This window comes from Suncus etruscus, chromosome 5 (assembly GCF_024139225.1).
Source record: "Suncus etruscus isolate mSunEtr1 chromosome 5, mSunEtr1.pri.cur, whole genome shotgun sequence".
NCBI lineage: Eukaryota > Metazoa > Chordata > Mammalia > Eulipotyphla > Soricidae > Suncus > Suncus etruscus.
The window spans coordinates 107,945,492-107,962,806 of record NC_064852.1 but is presented as its reverse complement, the minus strand read 5'-3'; the positions used below and the strand labels follow the sequence as shown (position 1 = coordinate 107,962,806).

Here is a 17,315-nt window from a genome sequence, read left to right as displayed (position 1 = left end):
AACATAATATTTTCTAGATCCATCTACATTGTTGCAAAATACATGATTGTATTATTTCTAACTGCTACAGAGTATTCCATTGTCTATAAATACCACATCTTTATGATCCACTCATCTGTTGTTGGACATCGAGATTGGTTCCATATCTTGGCTATTGTACTGAGTGCTGTGATAAATAGTGGCTTGCTGACATACTTTGTGATGAATGTCCTTCTGACTTTGGAATAGATAACCAAGAGAGCAATTGCTGGGTCATATGGCAGCTCAATTCTGAGTTTACTGAGCACTCTCCACACTGTTTGCCATAGGGGTTGAACCAGGCAGCATTACCACCAGCAGTGGATGAGAGTTCCTTTTTTACCACATCCACGCCAACAGAGATTATTTTCATTATTTTTAATGTGAGCCATTCTCACTGGTGTAATGTGGCACCTTATTGTTGTCTTGATTTGGATCTCCCTAATGATGAGTGAAGGTGACCATGTTTCCATGTGTCTGTTGGCCATCTTTCTTTCTTCCTCGGAGAGGTGTCTATTCATTTCTTCTCTCCATTTTTCTATGGCTTTCTTAGATTTTTTTTGGAGCTTAGATTTCTGAGAGTTTTGTATATCCTAGATATCAGTCCTTAATCTGATGTGAGTGCAAAACTTTTTTTCCCATTTCATTAAGTGTCTTCTAGTATTAAGTAGGTTTTCTTTAATCATGCAGAAACTTTTTACTTTGATATAGTCCCATTTATTTAGATTTGTTGCTAAAGTTCTTGCCATTGGCATTCTATCCTCAAAGTCTTTTTTGATATATAGGTCTTTGAGTGTTCTGCCTATTTTTCCTTAATAAACTTTATAGATTCAGATCTAATTTCAAGGTCTTTAATCCATTTTGAGTAGACTTTTGTGTAAAGTGTGAGGTAAGGATCAAATTTTAATTTACTACAGGTGGTTATCCAGTTGTTCCAACATCATTTGTTAAAGAGACTATCATTGTTCCATTTCAAGTTCTTGGCTCTTTTGTCAAATATTAGTTGACTGTGTACTTGGGGGTTTATCTCTGGATATTCTGTTCTAACCCACTGACCTGAGACTCTGTCTTTGTTCCAATACCATGCTGTTTTGATCACTATGGCTTTATAGTAAAGCTTCAGGTTAGGTAAAGAGATGCCACCTAGCTTCTGGTTTCTCAGTATGTACTTGGCTAACCTGGGTCTTTTTTGGTTCCAGATGAATTTTATAATTGATTTTTCTAAGTCCTTAAAAAATAATGTCTGAATTTGAATAGGGATTGCATTGAATCTATATAGAAGTTTAGGTAAGATAGTCATTTTGACTATGTTGATTCTACCTATCTATGAGTTTGGGATGCTCTTCTGTTTCCTTAAGGCCTCTTCAATTTCTTTCTGAAGTGTTTTGAAGTTTTCATGGTATGGTCCTTCACTACTCTTGTAAGGTTCATACATAGATACTTGATATTTTTGGATACTATTATAAATGGGATTGTCTACTTAATCTTTTTCTCCTCTACTTTATTATTTGTATAGAGGAATGCTACTGTCTTTTGTGTATTGACTTTGTAGCCAGCCACTTTGCTGTATTAGTTAATTGTTTCTAGGAGTTTTACTGTGAATTCTTTAGGGTTTTCCATGTATATTATCATATCATCTGAAAAATATACCTAAAATTTTACTGTGAATGATTTGTAATCCACTTTGGTCAAAATAAAAATTATAAAAAAAGAGATTGTTTGATTTCCTCTTTCCTTATTTGTATTCCTTTGCTTCCCTTCTCTTGTTTGATTGCTATTGCTAGGACTTCTAAACCTATACTGATTAAGAGTGGAAAGAGTGAACAGCCTTGCCTAGCTCCTGACCTTAGTGGAAATGCTTTCAGTTTTTCACCACTAAGGATAATGTTGGTTGTGGGCGTTTTATAGATAGCTGTAACTATCTTGAGGAAGGTTCCTTCCAGTCCTATTTTGCTGAGTGTTTTTAGCATGAATGGATGTTGGACTTTGTCAAATGCCTTATCTGCATCAATTGATATAATCATGTGATTTTTTTCTTTCATGTTGTTGATATGGTGTATGATTATGGTTGATTTGCATATGTTGAACCATCCTTGAATCTCTGGGATGAAATCCATTTTTTCATGGTGTATAATCTTTTTGATTTAGTACTGGATTCGATTTGCTAATATTTTGTTAAGGCATTTTGCATCTATGTTCATTAGTGAGATTGGTCTGTAGTTTTATTTCTTGGAGGTGTCTTTGGGAATGAGTGTGATATTAGCCATCTCATAAAAGGAATTAGAAAGGATTCCTGTCTTTTCAATGTTTTGGAAGAGCCTGTGGGTCAGTGGTAGTAATTCTTCTCGGAATATTTGATAGAATTCTCCTGTAAAACCATCTGGTCCTGGACTTTTGTTCTTGGGGAGTTTCTTAATTAGTGATTCAATTTCCTCAGACGTGATTGGCCTGTTTAGGGTTTCTACATTCTCCTTATTCAGTCTTGGAAGATGCTGTTTTTCCAGGAATCTGTCCATTTCTTCTGGGTTGCCTAACCTGACTGTGTATAGTTATTCATAATAAGTCCTCATGATGTGTTAGATTTCTTGGGATTCTGTTGTAATCGCTCTCCTTTCATTTGTGATCCTATTTATTTGGGTGTTTTCCCTTTTTTTGGTGTTGAATCTTGCCAATTGTTTGTCAATCTTGTTTATTCTTTCAAAAAACCAACTCCTGGTCTCATTGATTTTTTTAATATTGTTTTCTTAGTTTCTATGTTTTTTTATTTCTGCTCTGGGTTTTTATTATTTCTTTTATTATTTCTGGTTGTGTTTGGGATTCTTTGCTGCTGGTTTTCCAGCTCCTTAAGGTGTCCCTTTAAATTGTTGATTTTGTCATTCTCCTCTTTCCTGACATAGGCCTGTATAAGTCTCCCCTAATTACTGTTTTTGCTGTGTCCCATAGAGTTTGACAATTTCTCTCTTCATTATCATTTTTCTCAAGGAATATTTTTATTTCTTCCTTGATTTTCTGTTTGATCCAACTGTTCTTGAGCAGCATGTGTTTTAATCTCCAGGTGTTGAATTTTCCTCATAGCTTCTTTTTACAGTCAATCTTGATCTTTGTTGCATAGTGATCTGACAGGGTACTTCTAATAAGCTTTATATTTGTGACTTTATGCAAATTAGATTTATATCCTAAGGCATGGTCTAAAACTCATCTAAAGATAACTGTAAATCACAGTGCCTTACTAAAAGAATTTAAAAGGTGTTCTTATGTATTAGAAATTCCAATATAGGGGTCGGCGAGGTGGCGCTAGAGGTAAGGTGTCTGCCTTGCAAGTGCTAGCCAAGGAAGGACCACGGTTCGATCCCCCATGCATCCCATATGGTCCCACCACGCCAGGAGTGATTTCTGAGCGCTTAGCCAGGAGTAACCCCTGAGCATCAAACGGGTTTAGCCCGGAAAAAAAAAAAAGTAATTCCAATATATAACAACTTTTATTTGCTTTTGTTGTTGTTGTTATTTCTCTTGGGACCATGACTGGCTGTGTACAGGGTTTATTCTTCACACATTGCTAACAATGGCAGTTGTTGAGACTCAAAGAGAATTGAAACCACCTTGACTGAATCTTTTACTCTCTGTAAAATGTATTGGCTCTTTGACAATGCTGACTTTATATTATTGAGAAGTTAGGATTATTTATATTAATAAATAAATTATGTGAAATAAAAAATTAATTGAATTATATGCGTATGTTTGTGTGTGTGTGTGTGTGTGTGCGGGCGTGCGTGCACGTGCGGGCGTGCGTGCACGAGCGCGCACGTGCATTCAGGGTTTATTCCAAGCTTTGTGTTGAGAAAACTTCTGATAGTGCTCAAGGACCATATTCAAGCCGGATAACAAAATGGGGTCCGCTGCCTGTAAGTCGAGTTCTTTAACTTCTGTCCTATTACTCTGGCCTTATACCTTGAAATAATTTTCCAGCTGTTTACTTCCAAATTAGTTGGAAATTTTCTACTGATTTCTTACAATCAAATGATGTAACATTTAGTTTCTTTTTTCTTGTGGCTATCCTTGTTTAAGCAGTAGAGTTGAGTAGATATCTTACTGAACTGAGAAGATATCATTGATGTACTTGTCTATAGAATTGAACAGGAAATTATATTAAAGCTCTCTTCTCATATGAATTGTTATTTTTGTTTGTTTTGTTTTGCTTTGTTTTGGGGCCACACCCAGTGGTTTCCAGGGTTACTTCTGGCACTGAGCTCAGAAATCATTTCTGGTAAGCTTGGGGTTCAGATGGGGTGCTGGATATTGAACATGGGTCAGTCATGTACAAGGCAAAAAGCCTACCCACTGAGCTCCAGCTACAAAATTGCCAATTTTTTTGAGATGTCTCACAGTGATTTTGCATAGTAAGCACGTATTTAATTATCCCAACCTTGTTATTAATAAAGCTCATATGATAACAGTCAAATGACGTGAAACAAGAGAATATATAGCAAAGACCAGACCCCTTTGCATGTTTTCCTAGTACACCCTTATTAATTAAGACAGAATAATTTAAATTGTATGCTTCTTGTAACCAAAAGTTGACCACAAAGTCAACTCTTACAGAGGACTAATAGATCAGAAGGAAAAAGTTATTTCTGAGTTTGACTTCCACCTATTTGAATTTAGTTTCTAAGGAGAAAGGGAAATCTTATTACAAGTTGCCAGGCTTTAGGACATGGAGAAAGGAGAGAAGTGATTATTATTTTAAAAGCAACATTGAATATCCTCTGATGGAAATAGTTCATATCTTGACTGAGATGAGGGTCAATTGGAAATAGTCCATATCTTGACTGAGATGAGGATCAATTCAATCAACACATGTGAGCTTTTGGGTTTTCCATCTGGGAAAGCCTGTATTCTTTTAAACACCTATCTCACATTTCCTTTAGTTATTTTCTTTAAATAAATATGTTATTTTCTCCACTAAAACAAAAAAATCTCATACACAGAAGTGAGAACACATAAACTTGTTAAATGTGTAGTAAGATTTGTATCAAAGTGTTACCAGTTTGTTTCCTAATTAGTGTTATTAAAACACACATATATTTGCTATATATGAACCACTATTGCAGGAAATTAGGTGAAGGATGTAGGGAAATTCTCAATTATTTCTTATATCACCACATGAATGTATGATTTTTTCATTAAATTCTTTAATAAAGAAAATAAATTATATGAACATTTGGGTAAATGAAATCAATGTTAATTTTCTGTGTTTTTTTCTGAATAATGAAACTCTACCATCACTGGCCTCTTTAAATATGATAAAAAATAAAAGGAAAACACTTTGAGTTATTGTGTTGGTGTACAGAAGACAAATCTAAACTACAACTAGTGTAAACCAGAAAGCTTGGCTATGTTGCTGTTTGTTTTGAAGGCCAAACCTATCTGTGATCATGACTTACTCCTGGTTCACTCCTCAGGCATCACTCATGGCAGTATGCAGGGATTTATATGTGGTTCTTGGGATAAAATCCTGGTTGGCTGTATGCAAGGCAAACACACTCTACATGCTATCAATCTCTTTGACTCCAAAAAACATTTATTTCTAAAGAAATCATACTTTTAGCACTACAATATATTTTCAGAGTGCCAGATTTCAGAAAATTATTTCAATCTGCCTCACAGTTTTTAAATTGTTTTCTCATTAATAACTTTCTTACCAACTATATACTATCTTATTAAGGACAACATTCTTAGTTTATTCATATATTCCCATTATAAGATATATGCAAGTGGTTCTATTTATTAAATTATAAAAAGTGTATAAATATACCCAGAATACAGACACATACTTCAGAAATAATAAGGTATATTGCAATATTGTTCAGTGTAACTATATGTAATATTCAGTTATAATGTGTTCACTTCTAAACATGTGGCTCTACCACTAGAGAAAAATATTCAGTTCTAAGGTTTATAAAACATGGAATTACAAATAGTAACCTAATAATATAATTGTATGAATGCTTTAATGGAAATATACTTACTTTTTAGTTGGATCTGTATGACCCAGAAGAGAATTAATGTTACACTGATTTTCATCTTTAGTAGATCAGCATATATTTGTACATATTTCGAATGGGGGGATTATCTGCAAGTTGAATTAAGTTCAATTTTATGTTTGCCAATATAACGAACAATTTTTCAGTGTGATTCTACTAATTTATATTTCTACAAGCAAAGTTTGAAAGTTTCATTATCACATTGGTATACTCTGTATTTTAGTTGCTGTGTAATTAAGTACTTGTACTTACTTGCCACATTCCTTAGGCAGCATAGATTTCTGGATTTAATTAATTCTACCTATAAAATGGAAGTTTAAAAGAACACTTGAACATGAATTTATTTTGAAAAAATATATAATATTGCACACAAAGTTCTTGTGCCAGACCAGGCCCAGAATATATTGTGGCAAACATCATCACTATCATTCTTACCATTTTTGCTGGAAGGATTAGGAAGCAGAGAAAGCAGTCTTCTGGACAAAGTGACAAACTTATGTGAAGACAGGGAAGCAGAAAAGAGCTTTCTGTGTCAGAGAAGAGGTGAGAGGTTTCTTCTTTCACTCTCTGGATGTTTGGCCAGGGTGAGAGACAGAAATGTTTGACTAGCAACTAACTCAATTGTTCTGTTTCAAAAAGAGGGTTATTAAGTGCCCATTTCATTGAGTAGATTGTTGCATCTGTAATGAGAAGCAAATAGTTATTTAAACAGCATGCGTATGGGTGTCTCATCCAAAAGAATGAAACCAGAACAGTGCCTGCACTGTGCAGAGGACAGATCTGCTTTCTGTTTGACTAGTGTGGGACTTTTTTTTTTTTTAATTTTTCCCCACTTGCTTTCCTTTTCAGATAAATTATTGGGAAGTCTACGGAAAGCCCCTTCCTTTGTAGGTTAGAATATTTTCACATCCCATAGAATTGACAGTATCCTGGAATGCTTCTTATGAAAAGCAGAAGCCTAATCTTGTCTCCTTGGATTTCACCTCTGAGCAGGATGCTAGGTAGCCTGAAGCAAGGAGAGGGTTCCCAAAGCAAAGCAAAATTAAGGCCATCTGGATGAAACAGTTTACCAGTGAAGCTCATACGTTCCAGAGCTCTTACTTCAAATTATAGTTTGATGGGCTTTGCTTTTTGAAAGTTGCTTGTTTGTTTTATACCTTGACATTGTGCTGTTAAGAGTAATAGACTCTCAACCTCTCTTCCTCTGTCTCCCTCAGGGAAGTGGAATCTATAGTTGCTGGCTTACGAGTGAGAAGAGTTAAGTGGTGACCCTAACTGGAAGGGCTTCTTGTGGGAAACTGGAGGCCATCGTTAACAACAAAACATCTGTACAGATCTTGTCTTGCTTTCAGGATGTTGTGATCAGAGATCTGGCCTCAGACCAACTTCATTGCCTGCTATTAAGAACATAGTGCAACACAGCTGTTTGAGGACAATTCCTCTAATCTAGGAATAAATATCTCTTCTCAAAAAGATCAGAAAGAGATGAGAAACTTGGGGACATTTTTACTAGACTGGGACTTTGGTGATTTCAGAGAGGCGCAGAGTGACATTGTTGGGTTATAAGGAAATTCTGTTTTACTTTGGGGCAGATACTCCATGCTGCTTTCCATTATGTTTGAACAACTTTTTACCAACATTATCTAAGGATTTAGTTCTCTCTACATCCTCTCAAGCACGTACTTTCTTTAGGAAGTAGCCATAAGTGCCAGGTGATATGTCATTGTATTTTTGATTTGCATTTCCCCATTAATACCAGACAATATGTCTTATTTGGAAACCCTACTTATTTTCAACTGGCTGTTTACTTTTTTAACTGTTGGATTGTATGAATTTTTAAAGGAAGATTTATTGAGTTATTATGATTTAGCAAGTGATTTAAAACTCTATTATGACCAAATTTGTATAAATTTTTTTCTTTAAAAATATGGAATGCTATGGAATGCTGGGCTGGAGAAATAGCATGGAGGTAAGGCATTTGCCTTTCATGCAGAAGTACGGTGGTTCGAATCCCGGCATCCCAAATGGTCCCCTATGCCTGCCAGGGGCGATTTCTGAGCATAGAACCAGGAGTAACCCCTGAGCATTGCCAGTTGTGACCCAAAAAACAAAACAAATATATATATGGAATGCTTCATGAATTTGCATGTCATCCTTGCATAGAGGCCATGCTAATCTTCTCTTTAAATCCTTCAACAAGATGTGTATAATAAATATTGCCTGACATCAATACATGAACTACGTGCAAAGTTGCTATACATGACCAATACTCTTTAGAATCACCATAATCAATAAACACAAGGAAATTAAGAAACTATCACAGCAAGAGAAACCTACGAGAAATGACAATTGCATACAATTAACTTTTGTAGGTGGAATTTTAGAGTAGGGGAAAAAGAACATTGGGCCAAAATTGATGAAATATAAATAAAATATGGATATGCTCTAATAATAATATGTAAATATCAGCTCTCTATTGATAAGAAATGCAGTAGACATATGGAACATTAATAATCAAAGAAACTTGTGGGTCTGTGAAAATCATACATTAATTCTTCTAGTATAAAGTTTATTAATTCTGAGAACTAGGTTAGGGCTATGTTTGGATATAGGGAAGATATTAGTTAGTTTAACTTTGATAATCTGGCCATAAAAAATACTCTGCATTCCCAAAACTCATATCAGCTTTCACTTCTGCAACTCCTCATCTCCCCACAGTGAGACTGGCAGTTCAGTGCTTACTCTCTAAGTGAATTATCAAAATATCATCAATTTTTAATTTGTATGTTACAGTTTTTATGGGTAAAGTTCAGGTTACTGGTAACTAGAATTGAATAATAGGGATTCTAAATGGAAGTCACTGTCTTCCTTTAATGCATAGATACAAGTATTAGTTTGAGCATCCAATACCATATTAGCCATAATATCTTAGCTATATCTTATTTATATATACATATATATCTTAATTATATCTAGAAAACTATGGTTAGTGAAGATAACGATTCTCTGTCGTACACTTATCACTTATGCCTAGCACTTGCCTGACACAAAGAAGAAAGAAATGTTTAATGAAATGAGTGAATGGATAAATCTCGAAATGTTTTTGTAGAGCTAGATTATAATGTCTCTCTCACTAAACAGTGAATACATAGTGGGTATTAAATGAGTTACTAACTTCATCTGCTTTACAGAAGTCTTTCCTGGATTTAATATGAAAAATAACTTCCGTGAATTCTATTTCTTTCAGTCTTAGGAAAAACAAAAATGTTCCTCAACCAACTTTCTAAATATTATGCTAGCACAACCTTACAAATCCAAATAGTTTCAAAGACTGTAGGATAACAATGATAGTATCCTTCTCAGTGGAAACTGAAAACTGGTTAGATGCATTCAAATAAGTACAAAACCTGTCATGTGCTAAGTTAGTTAAATAGTTGGCCAAAACGGTAGCGCAAGCTCTGGTGTCTGCCTTGTGCACACTAGCCTAGGATGGACCATGGTTCATCCCCCGACATCCCATAATGTCCCCCAAGCCAGGAACGATTTCTGAATGCTTACCAAAAGTAACCCCTGAGTGTCACCATGTGTGGTTCAAACCTTGTCCCCGCCCAAAAAAAAACAGTTATCCTGGGAGGCAATGTAGTCAATGTTAACAGAAGAAACAGAGTTGGTTCTATTTTATAGTCAACTATATATTTTTCAAGAATCAAAATACTAGCAATTATACTAATATTTTGATGAACTTCTTTGAGTCAATTAATAAACACAAAACAATGTTCTTAAGTTTTTGGATTTTCAAAAGTATTGCATACAATAGAAGGTACATTGGACTGAATTTCGAAGCTGGTTTTATCAAAGGTTGCATAATCACAAAGCCATTTAACATCTCTAGGTTTCAGGCTTCTCATCAATAGTTTAAGCGGACTTGACAGCCAGTTGCTAGAGTGCATTATATTATTAAGATTTGATTACCTAAACTGTGCTTTTTAGAAGGAAAGTTGGCACTAGGAATTAAGAGCTCAGGTTGAGGGATCTTAACCCTGTAATTTGATAGATCTGCAATCTTGAACAAAATTTTTAACCTTTTCATGCTAACTTTCCTTCTCAATAAAAATGGATATTTTTAACTATGTCCACTTTCTGTGGACTTTAAGAAGAAAAACACCATATATATAAGAAGTTTAGCATAAAATGTAAAAAAATTATTAGTATCATTAAAATTTTCTTGAAAATGATCAAGATCTAGGTAAATAACATTTGGGGGTTTGAAACAAAAAGTGTTGAATTCTTACATTTTTCCTGATTTTCTACACTGTAAGCAAAATACAAATAATATTAGTGTTTTCAGTTTCCCAAGTTTCCTGACTATTGGAATAGTTTTGTCCTGGAGCCTTTTTCCAAATATAATCTTTTGCTTGTTTGTTTTTGTTTTGGGATCGCACCTGGTGGTGCTCAGAGGTTACTCCTGGCTCTGTGCTCAGAAATCGCTCCGAGCAGACACCGGGAGCAAATGGGATGCCCGGATTCGAACGCCCTACCATTTATTCTGCTATCTCTTTGGCCCCCTACTATAATTTTAATCTCTCTTTTAGTTATACAAATTTATGTTAATAAGATATTAACTCTTTTTCTAAACAGAATTATCTATGTTAGATATTTAATAGAAATAAAGAGAAAAAGGCTGGAGAGATAGTACAGCTAGTATTGCTTTGCACCCAGCCAACCAGTATTCAATCCTGGGTATACATATCATATGATCCTCCTAACCCACCAGGAACCAGGAGTAACCCCTGAGTACCATTGGGTATACCCCAAAAGACCAAAAAAATGTTTTCAAAGATTATCTTCTATTTGATTTCATTCTAGTTTATCCCTTTTCCTTATAAGAAGTATGCAGTTCGATTTTGAATCACAATCTGAGATTAAGCATTTATCTCTAATTTTAACTGTGTTTCCTGGTAACTGAACTAATAGACATTTGGTTCAATTACTAATAAAACTACTTCTATTATTTTTAATCTATGGTTTTCTACCAGATTTTAAATGAATTAACTTGACATTTATCACAACAAGAAGAGATGTATGTATGTACGTATGTGTGTGTGTGTATATATATATATATATATATATATATATATGTATATATATATATAGTTTTTATCAGCCACACCCAGTGATGCTCAGGTGTTATTCCCGGCTATTCACTCAGAAATTGCTCCAGCTTGGGAACCATATGGGAGTCCTGGGGATCAAACTGCAGTCTGTCCTAGGCTAGCGCTGGCAAGGCAGGCAACTTACCACTCCGTGCCACTGCTCCGGCCCCTGTGTATATATTTTTATGCATGTTTCCCGAAGTTCTAATTTAAGACAGCATTTTAAGTTCTAATGATGTATAATTTTTTTTGATAAAGCATGTAAATAGTTCTGATTGTTAAGCCTCAGATTTAGAATGATTTTTTTAGGTTAGCTACAAATGAAGTTTTGTCAATATATCAAATTTGTCGTCACCTGCTACAAGATTATGTTAAAGGGTATATTCTGTATAATGGAAAAAATCAGCTCTAAATAAGTTATCTTTATTACTAAGTACTGATTATAAAATAAAAAAGCTGAATTACTGTACAAATTGTCTTTGTGTGTGTTCAAATAAAGAAATAACAAGTTTATCAGAATTGGATTAAAGACAATAGGTGGGAGATTGCATTATTAATGGATATGTGGTAGTTAAAAAATGCTAAGCATCAAACATATGTTACATAAATTATCACCATGATCATACTGTTATTTTGTCATTTTAGGAAGTGTCAGCTGAATCTAACATTATCAAGTAAAGCATTGCATTAAAGTGACATTTGATGTTATACTCATCAAAATATTTTAGTATTAATGGCTTTATTCTCATTTAAATGTGAATTATTTTGACTTTGTAATTATTAATAAGTGACATTTGTAAAGAATACATACTTTCTTTCATATTTGTGTCTTTATATAAAAATAATAAAAATATCATGGAAGTCCATTCAGGAACAAAATTTCTTCTGTTCTTCTGTTTGCTGATATCAGACATGAATGAATATTTGAGAAATACTGATACAAAGAAGCACTAAACTGACATTAAAGGACAAAGTGTATTTATTTATTTATTTATTTATTTATTTATTTATTTATTTTGGTTTTGGGGCCACACCCGGTGATGGACAGGGGTTATTCCTGGCTTTGTGCTCAGAAATCACTCCTGGCTTGGGGGACAATATGGGACCATTGGGGGATCGAACCGCAGTTCGTCCTAGGCTAGTGCATGCAAGGCAAATGCCCTACTACTTGCACCACTGTTCCAACCCCAAAGGACAATGTTTACTAATGAATATCAAGCAGAATATTAATTAAAGGTAAGAGCTTTGATATCAACAATGCTTGAATTTTAGTCCCATTAGACAAATATATTGTAGAGTTTTTTTATACATCTTGTATTTTCCAGATTAAAGAACAAATGATAACAGTGATTGTCCCATAAAGTCACTGTTATGATTCAGGGATATAACCATATAAAGATAATATATGGGGGGCAGAACAAGATGTATGGGTCCTTGAAAAGGACTGGTTCCCATTTGCACCAAACATTTTCCTTAACAAATGTATCACTGTATCATTTATTAAATATCTGAGAGATTTGTTTTCTTTGCATCTTAGTTTTAATCAGTATAATGAAAATAAAAACTATCAACATCATAGAGTTGTCATAAAGGAAACTCAGTTAACACAAAGCACATGAGACATGATAGTAATAAACACAGTAGAAGTAATTTTATAATTGGTACAATGTTTAATAGATCTTGGTAAATATTAGCTTATTTTTATGCAGCACTTATTTTAGTTTAATCACCAGAAAAAATATCTAATCTACTGGATGGATTTAACCATGCTTTCTAAAATAATCACAGGCTGAAATCTTAGAATTGAAGAAAATCAATTGGGACTAGGTAGAAAATAGAATTATCTATATGGATGACAATTAGATGGTGGGTCCACAGATTAAAAAGAAAATAAATAGAGAGGCCCAGAGAGACAATAGAGCAAGCAGGATGCTTACCTTACTTACAGCCAGCCCAGGTTCTATCTTTGGCATTCACGAGACCCACCAGGAGTGGTCCCCAAATGTGGAACCAAGAGGAAGAACAGCACCATTAGATGTGACCATTATCAAAAAACAGGAAAGAAAGCATAGAAAAGACCAAAAAAAAAAAAAAAGAAAGAAAAGAAAAAAATTAAAAAGAAAATAATAGAATGAAAACTAAAAGAAAAGGAAAAGAAAGGAAAAAAGGAAGTTTTATGTCTTAGATGGTTAAGTATAATTTTGAATCAATACATATTCCAGTATGTGATTCAACATTTGTTTTAGTGAGTTTCCTAGAAAATTAGCACTACTATGATTAACATTCTTAGCATTTGTTTTTGGTTTGTTCATTTATTTTATTTTTGTTTTTGTTGTTTTGGCCACACCTAGTTGTGCTCAGGGCTTACTCCTGGCTTTGAAGTCAGAATTCATTCCTGTCAAGGTATAGAAGATCATTTGTGGTGCCAGGGACCTGACCAGGATTGAGATGTGGCCAAGTTAAAAAGCCAATAAATTTTAAAGATCACTTAGCTCTCAGAAATTATTCTCAGTAACCACCTTATTTTTCACTCTGTAAGACACACCTGTACATAAGACACACATAGTTTTCAGATACTCTTCTCCCCTGCACTCAGGCTTCAGTTCCAGGTGGCATTAGCTCCATAAGATGCGTGTGTGTGTGTGTGTGTGTGTGTGTGTGTGTGTGTGTGTGTGTGTGTGTGTCTTATGGTATGAAAAATGCAGTGAATAGTAAGTCAATAAATGAATAAAGGAACATAAAGCTCTGCTTTGAGAGATAAGGTTGTAACTACTCATGAACTGCTAAATTGAAACAGCAATAACAACAATGTGGAAGCTCTTTAGCAACCCAAGGGTTTCTAAAAACAAGGGTTTTCCAAGCTATTTACAGACTCTTGATGATTTTGGTCCTACAGACCCTTCAAGAGGCAGTGATGGGTGAAGAGCCACATCCTACATTTATTATTATTTGTAGAACTATAGTTTCAGTGACCAGATTTAATTTCTCTTGAACTAACAGCTTTTACTTTTGTCCAAAATACTGAGGTGTACTTTATTCTATTCCTTCTTTTGAAACCTATCTATTAAAAATAAAATGCAAATATAAAAATTGTATAATTAACAGTGAATCATATGATTTATATTAAAGCTGAAGGTAGAGGAAATTAAGTAGTTTCTGTTCACATTAGAGACAGTTAGTAATCACATGAGCTTAAAGCCAAAAAAGTGATAAAGTGTTCTTTGTTAATACTTTCTCTCCCAGAACTACTAAAAGATAATCAAAACTTAGATCACAAAAAATCTAAGACTAGGTAGTACCTGTAATGAATAAACTATTAGAATAAACTATTACTCTAAGAACAAAAAATATTTTTGTTGTATTTATTTCTATTCATTGCAATCACCTCTTAATGAGGATTTACTGCATCCTGGATATTATTCATCAAGTCCTAGGAACACTTGACCTCCAAATACACTAAACGCTGGATTTAGGCTTGTTTGACAAGGGAACTGAGGCTGGGAAAGCTCTCCTGAATAAACATTTACTGAGCTACTAATGTATGTCTGTCACCGAGTATACAGCTCTGAAAAACACTGAGTGGTCTCCACCTTCAAGAAGCTTCTAAATTATCAGGTCTGGGAAATGCCATCTCCCATGATTTACAATCAAATCAGTAAATAAGTAGGAATGGGAACTTCAATATATGAGTTCTTTTTGCTATCAGTACAGAACTGTAGGCAAAACTTGCTGGATCGTAAGAGAACCTTGATTTTGCCTAGATTCTTACATTATTCAAGATCTTTCCCAGAACGTTTCCCAGGGTGTTTTCCAGAAGAATTTTCTACCCCTCCCCCTGGCAAGTTGCTATCATGAGTCACCAACAGATCCAGCAGAGCAACTGCCAAGGACCCCGGGTCCACCCTAGTTGACATCTGATTGACAGACTCCCTCTAGTCCCTGAAGATCAGCAAAAGGGAGCAATGCCTGTGACCAAATATCAGAACATTCAGAAGGTGTTTGTTCCCTTCTTGTAGATTTGACGAAGCCTGTCGGGTGTGGGAGCATTGTAGAGAAACTGCACATTTCCCACAGCTCCTTGGTGTAGTCAGACCTTGGCTGTGAGAGATGAGGTTTTTCCACTGCCAGAGGAGGTTGGTCCCTAAATAGTTGCTTAAATGTCCTGGCTCAAAGGGCACTGTCCCCAGATAACAACAAAAACACTAATAAGCACTTACTCTTGGAGAGCATTTGCCATGGTAAGATGCTTCCACATCCTTTATATAATTTAATTTTCAAAACAACTCAACCAGGTAAGCAGGGTAGTCATCACCATTTGCTTTACAAACTTTAATTATATCTAAGAAAGACCTAACATTCTCTGTAGGATGACAAAATTATGAAAAGGAGATGAATTTCTCCAGTCCAGAATCACTGCTTTTAAAAGGTTGTCATTTCACCCAGGAGTCAAGCTGAATCAGGAGCATTGAGTGGAAATAAAAAAATAGTCAGATCTAAAGACCCAAACCAAAGTCAAAGACAAGAGAATCAAGAGATCCAAACTATAACAAGCTATATAGAAAAATGTACCTATTACACTAGCAGTCCAAGGGGCTAGAGGTGAAGGTATGGGATGCATGAGGGGAACTAGGTGTGGGGAGGTCAACACTTTTGGTGGGAATTCCCTAATTCATTGTCACTATGTGCCTGGAATACAACTGTGAATGACTTGTAATTCACATTGGTTTCAAAAAGAAAAAAAATAAAAGTCATTTCTCTAGCACAGTGATTTTCAGCCATCTCAGTATCCAGTGGGAATATGTTAGCAATGCAAATTTTCAAGTCCCCCCCATAGACCTGGTAAGCAGAAACCCTGGGGTGTACAGTATTAACAATCTGCCAAGACCTCCACAGGGGTCAGGTTGGTAAACTGTTAAATTAATGTGTAGCCCTTCCCCTAGCTTCCTGTTTCCCTAACCTCTTCTTTTGGTCTGTTAAAGCACACTTAGATTACAGGGCCTTCATCCACCCAGGTGGATGAGGTTCTGGGTAATAAGGAAAGGGATCTGACCTTGGGCATGAGGGAGAAAGGACATAGTGTAGGCCGCACAGGGCTGTGAGAGCACAGAGCAAATAGAAAAGGCACATGGCAGAGTAAAACCAGGAGGATAAAAGCGAGCTGACTCCAATGAATATCTTTTCTGACCGCTGAGTATTATTTCTCCACTGCTACCCTGCTTCATCAAACCCACTGCCTGAGGGGTTATAAACATGGTGCCTGGGGTGGCCTCATCCAACTCATGGATTATTTTATATTTTTATTTTACATTAATGCCTGCCTTTCAAATCAACCTTGAGATTACTGACTTTTTACACACTGGAAAGTCTGAGGCAAATGTTGGGTTTCTCAATTATTCTTTAATTGCCTATTAATATGCCTTGGGGAAAATGCTATTAATGTTTTATTTCAAAAGTAAGCTAAGGTTCCAGATTCAAGTGACAACATTCTCTAATATAGAAATGACCAATAGATTCGATTTATATTCCAATTTTCTACTTAAACTTTAGTTTCTGACTGCGGAGAATAAAATTGGGCTCACCTAGAGATCTGTTTGAATTAGCAATATCTTTAACAGCCAGGCTTTATTGTTATTCTTAGTTAGAGGAGTAAGAATATTATTTGTGCTATTTCAGTATCACCTTAATCTTTTGCTTTTATGGATGACATATCAACAATGGAAAAGCTAGATATACATGTTAACTTTATAGCATCATTTGACTTGATTGACCTAAAATAATTGTAAGAAGACAGAACCAGGACTAGTATTCCCATTGGAGTGTAAAAAAAAAAGTCTATAAATGTATAATTCTTCCAGTGTCTACTAATGAATTTGCAGGTCTTTTGTACATCCTATTCTGTATTGTGCCATGAGAGTCATTGCTGCCATTATTTCATAGATGAGCAAACCAAAGTAGTATAAGATTAAAAAACAGAATCAAACAGTGGCAGAGAAGGGCTTGGGATCTATTCTCTTTACTACTACTATTAAATTTGTTTTTATTGTTAAATCTACTAGTAATAATAATGATGACTGAGTCAATTCTGTGCACAAATTTATCAACA

The 17,315-nt window shown here is 35.0% G+C and overlaps 1 non-coding gene across 1 annotated transcript; it reads right to left on the bottom strand.

Annotated features, from left to right (window-relative positions):
- Positions 1 to 8,177: 8,177 nt before the first annotated feature.
- Positions 8,178 to 8,287, bottom strand: LOC126009895 (U6 spliceosomal RNA). Its single transcript, XR_007496068.1, has one exon. It is a non-coding gene; the product is annotated as a U6 spliceosomal RNA (small nuclear RNA).
- Positions 8,288 to 17,315: the final 9,028 nt, after the last annotated feature.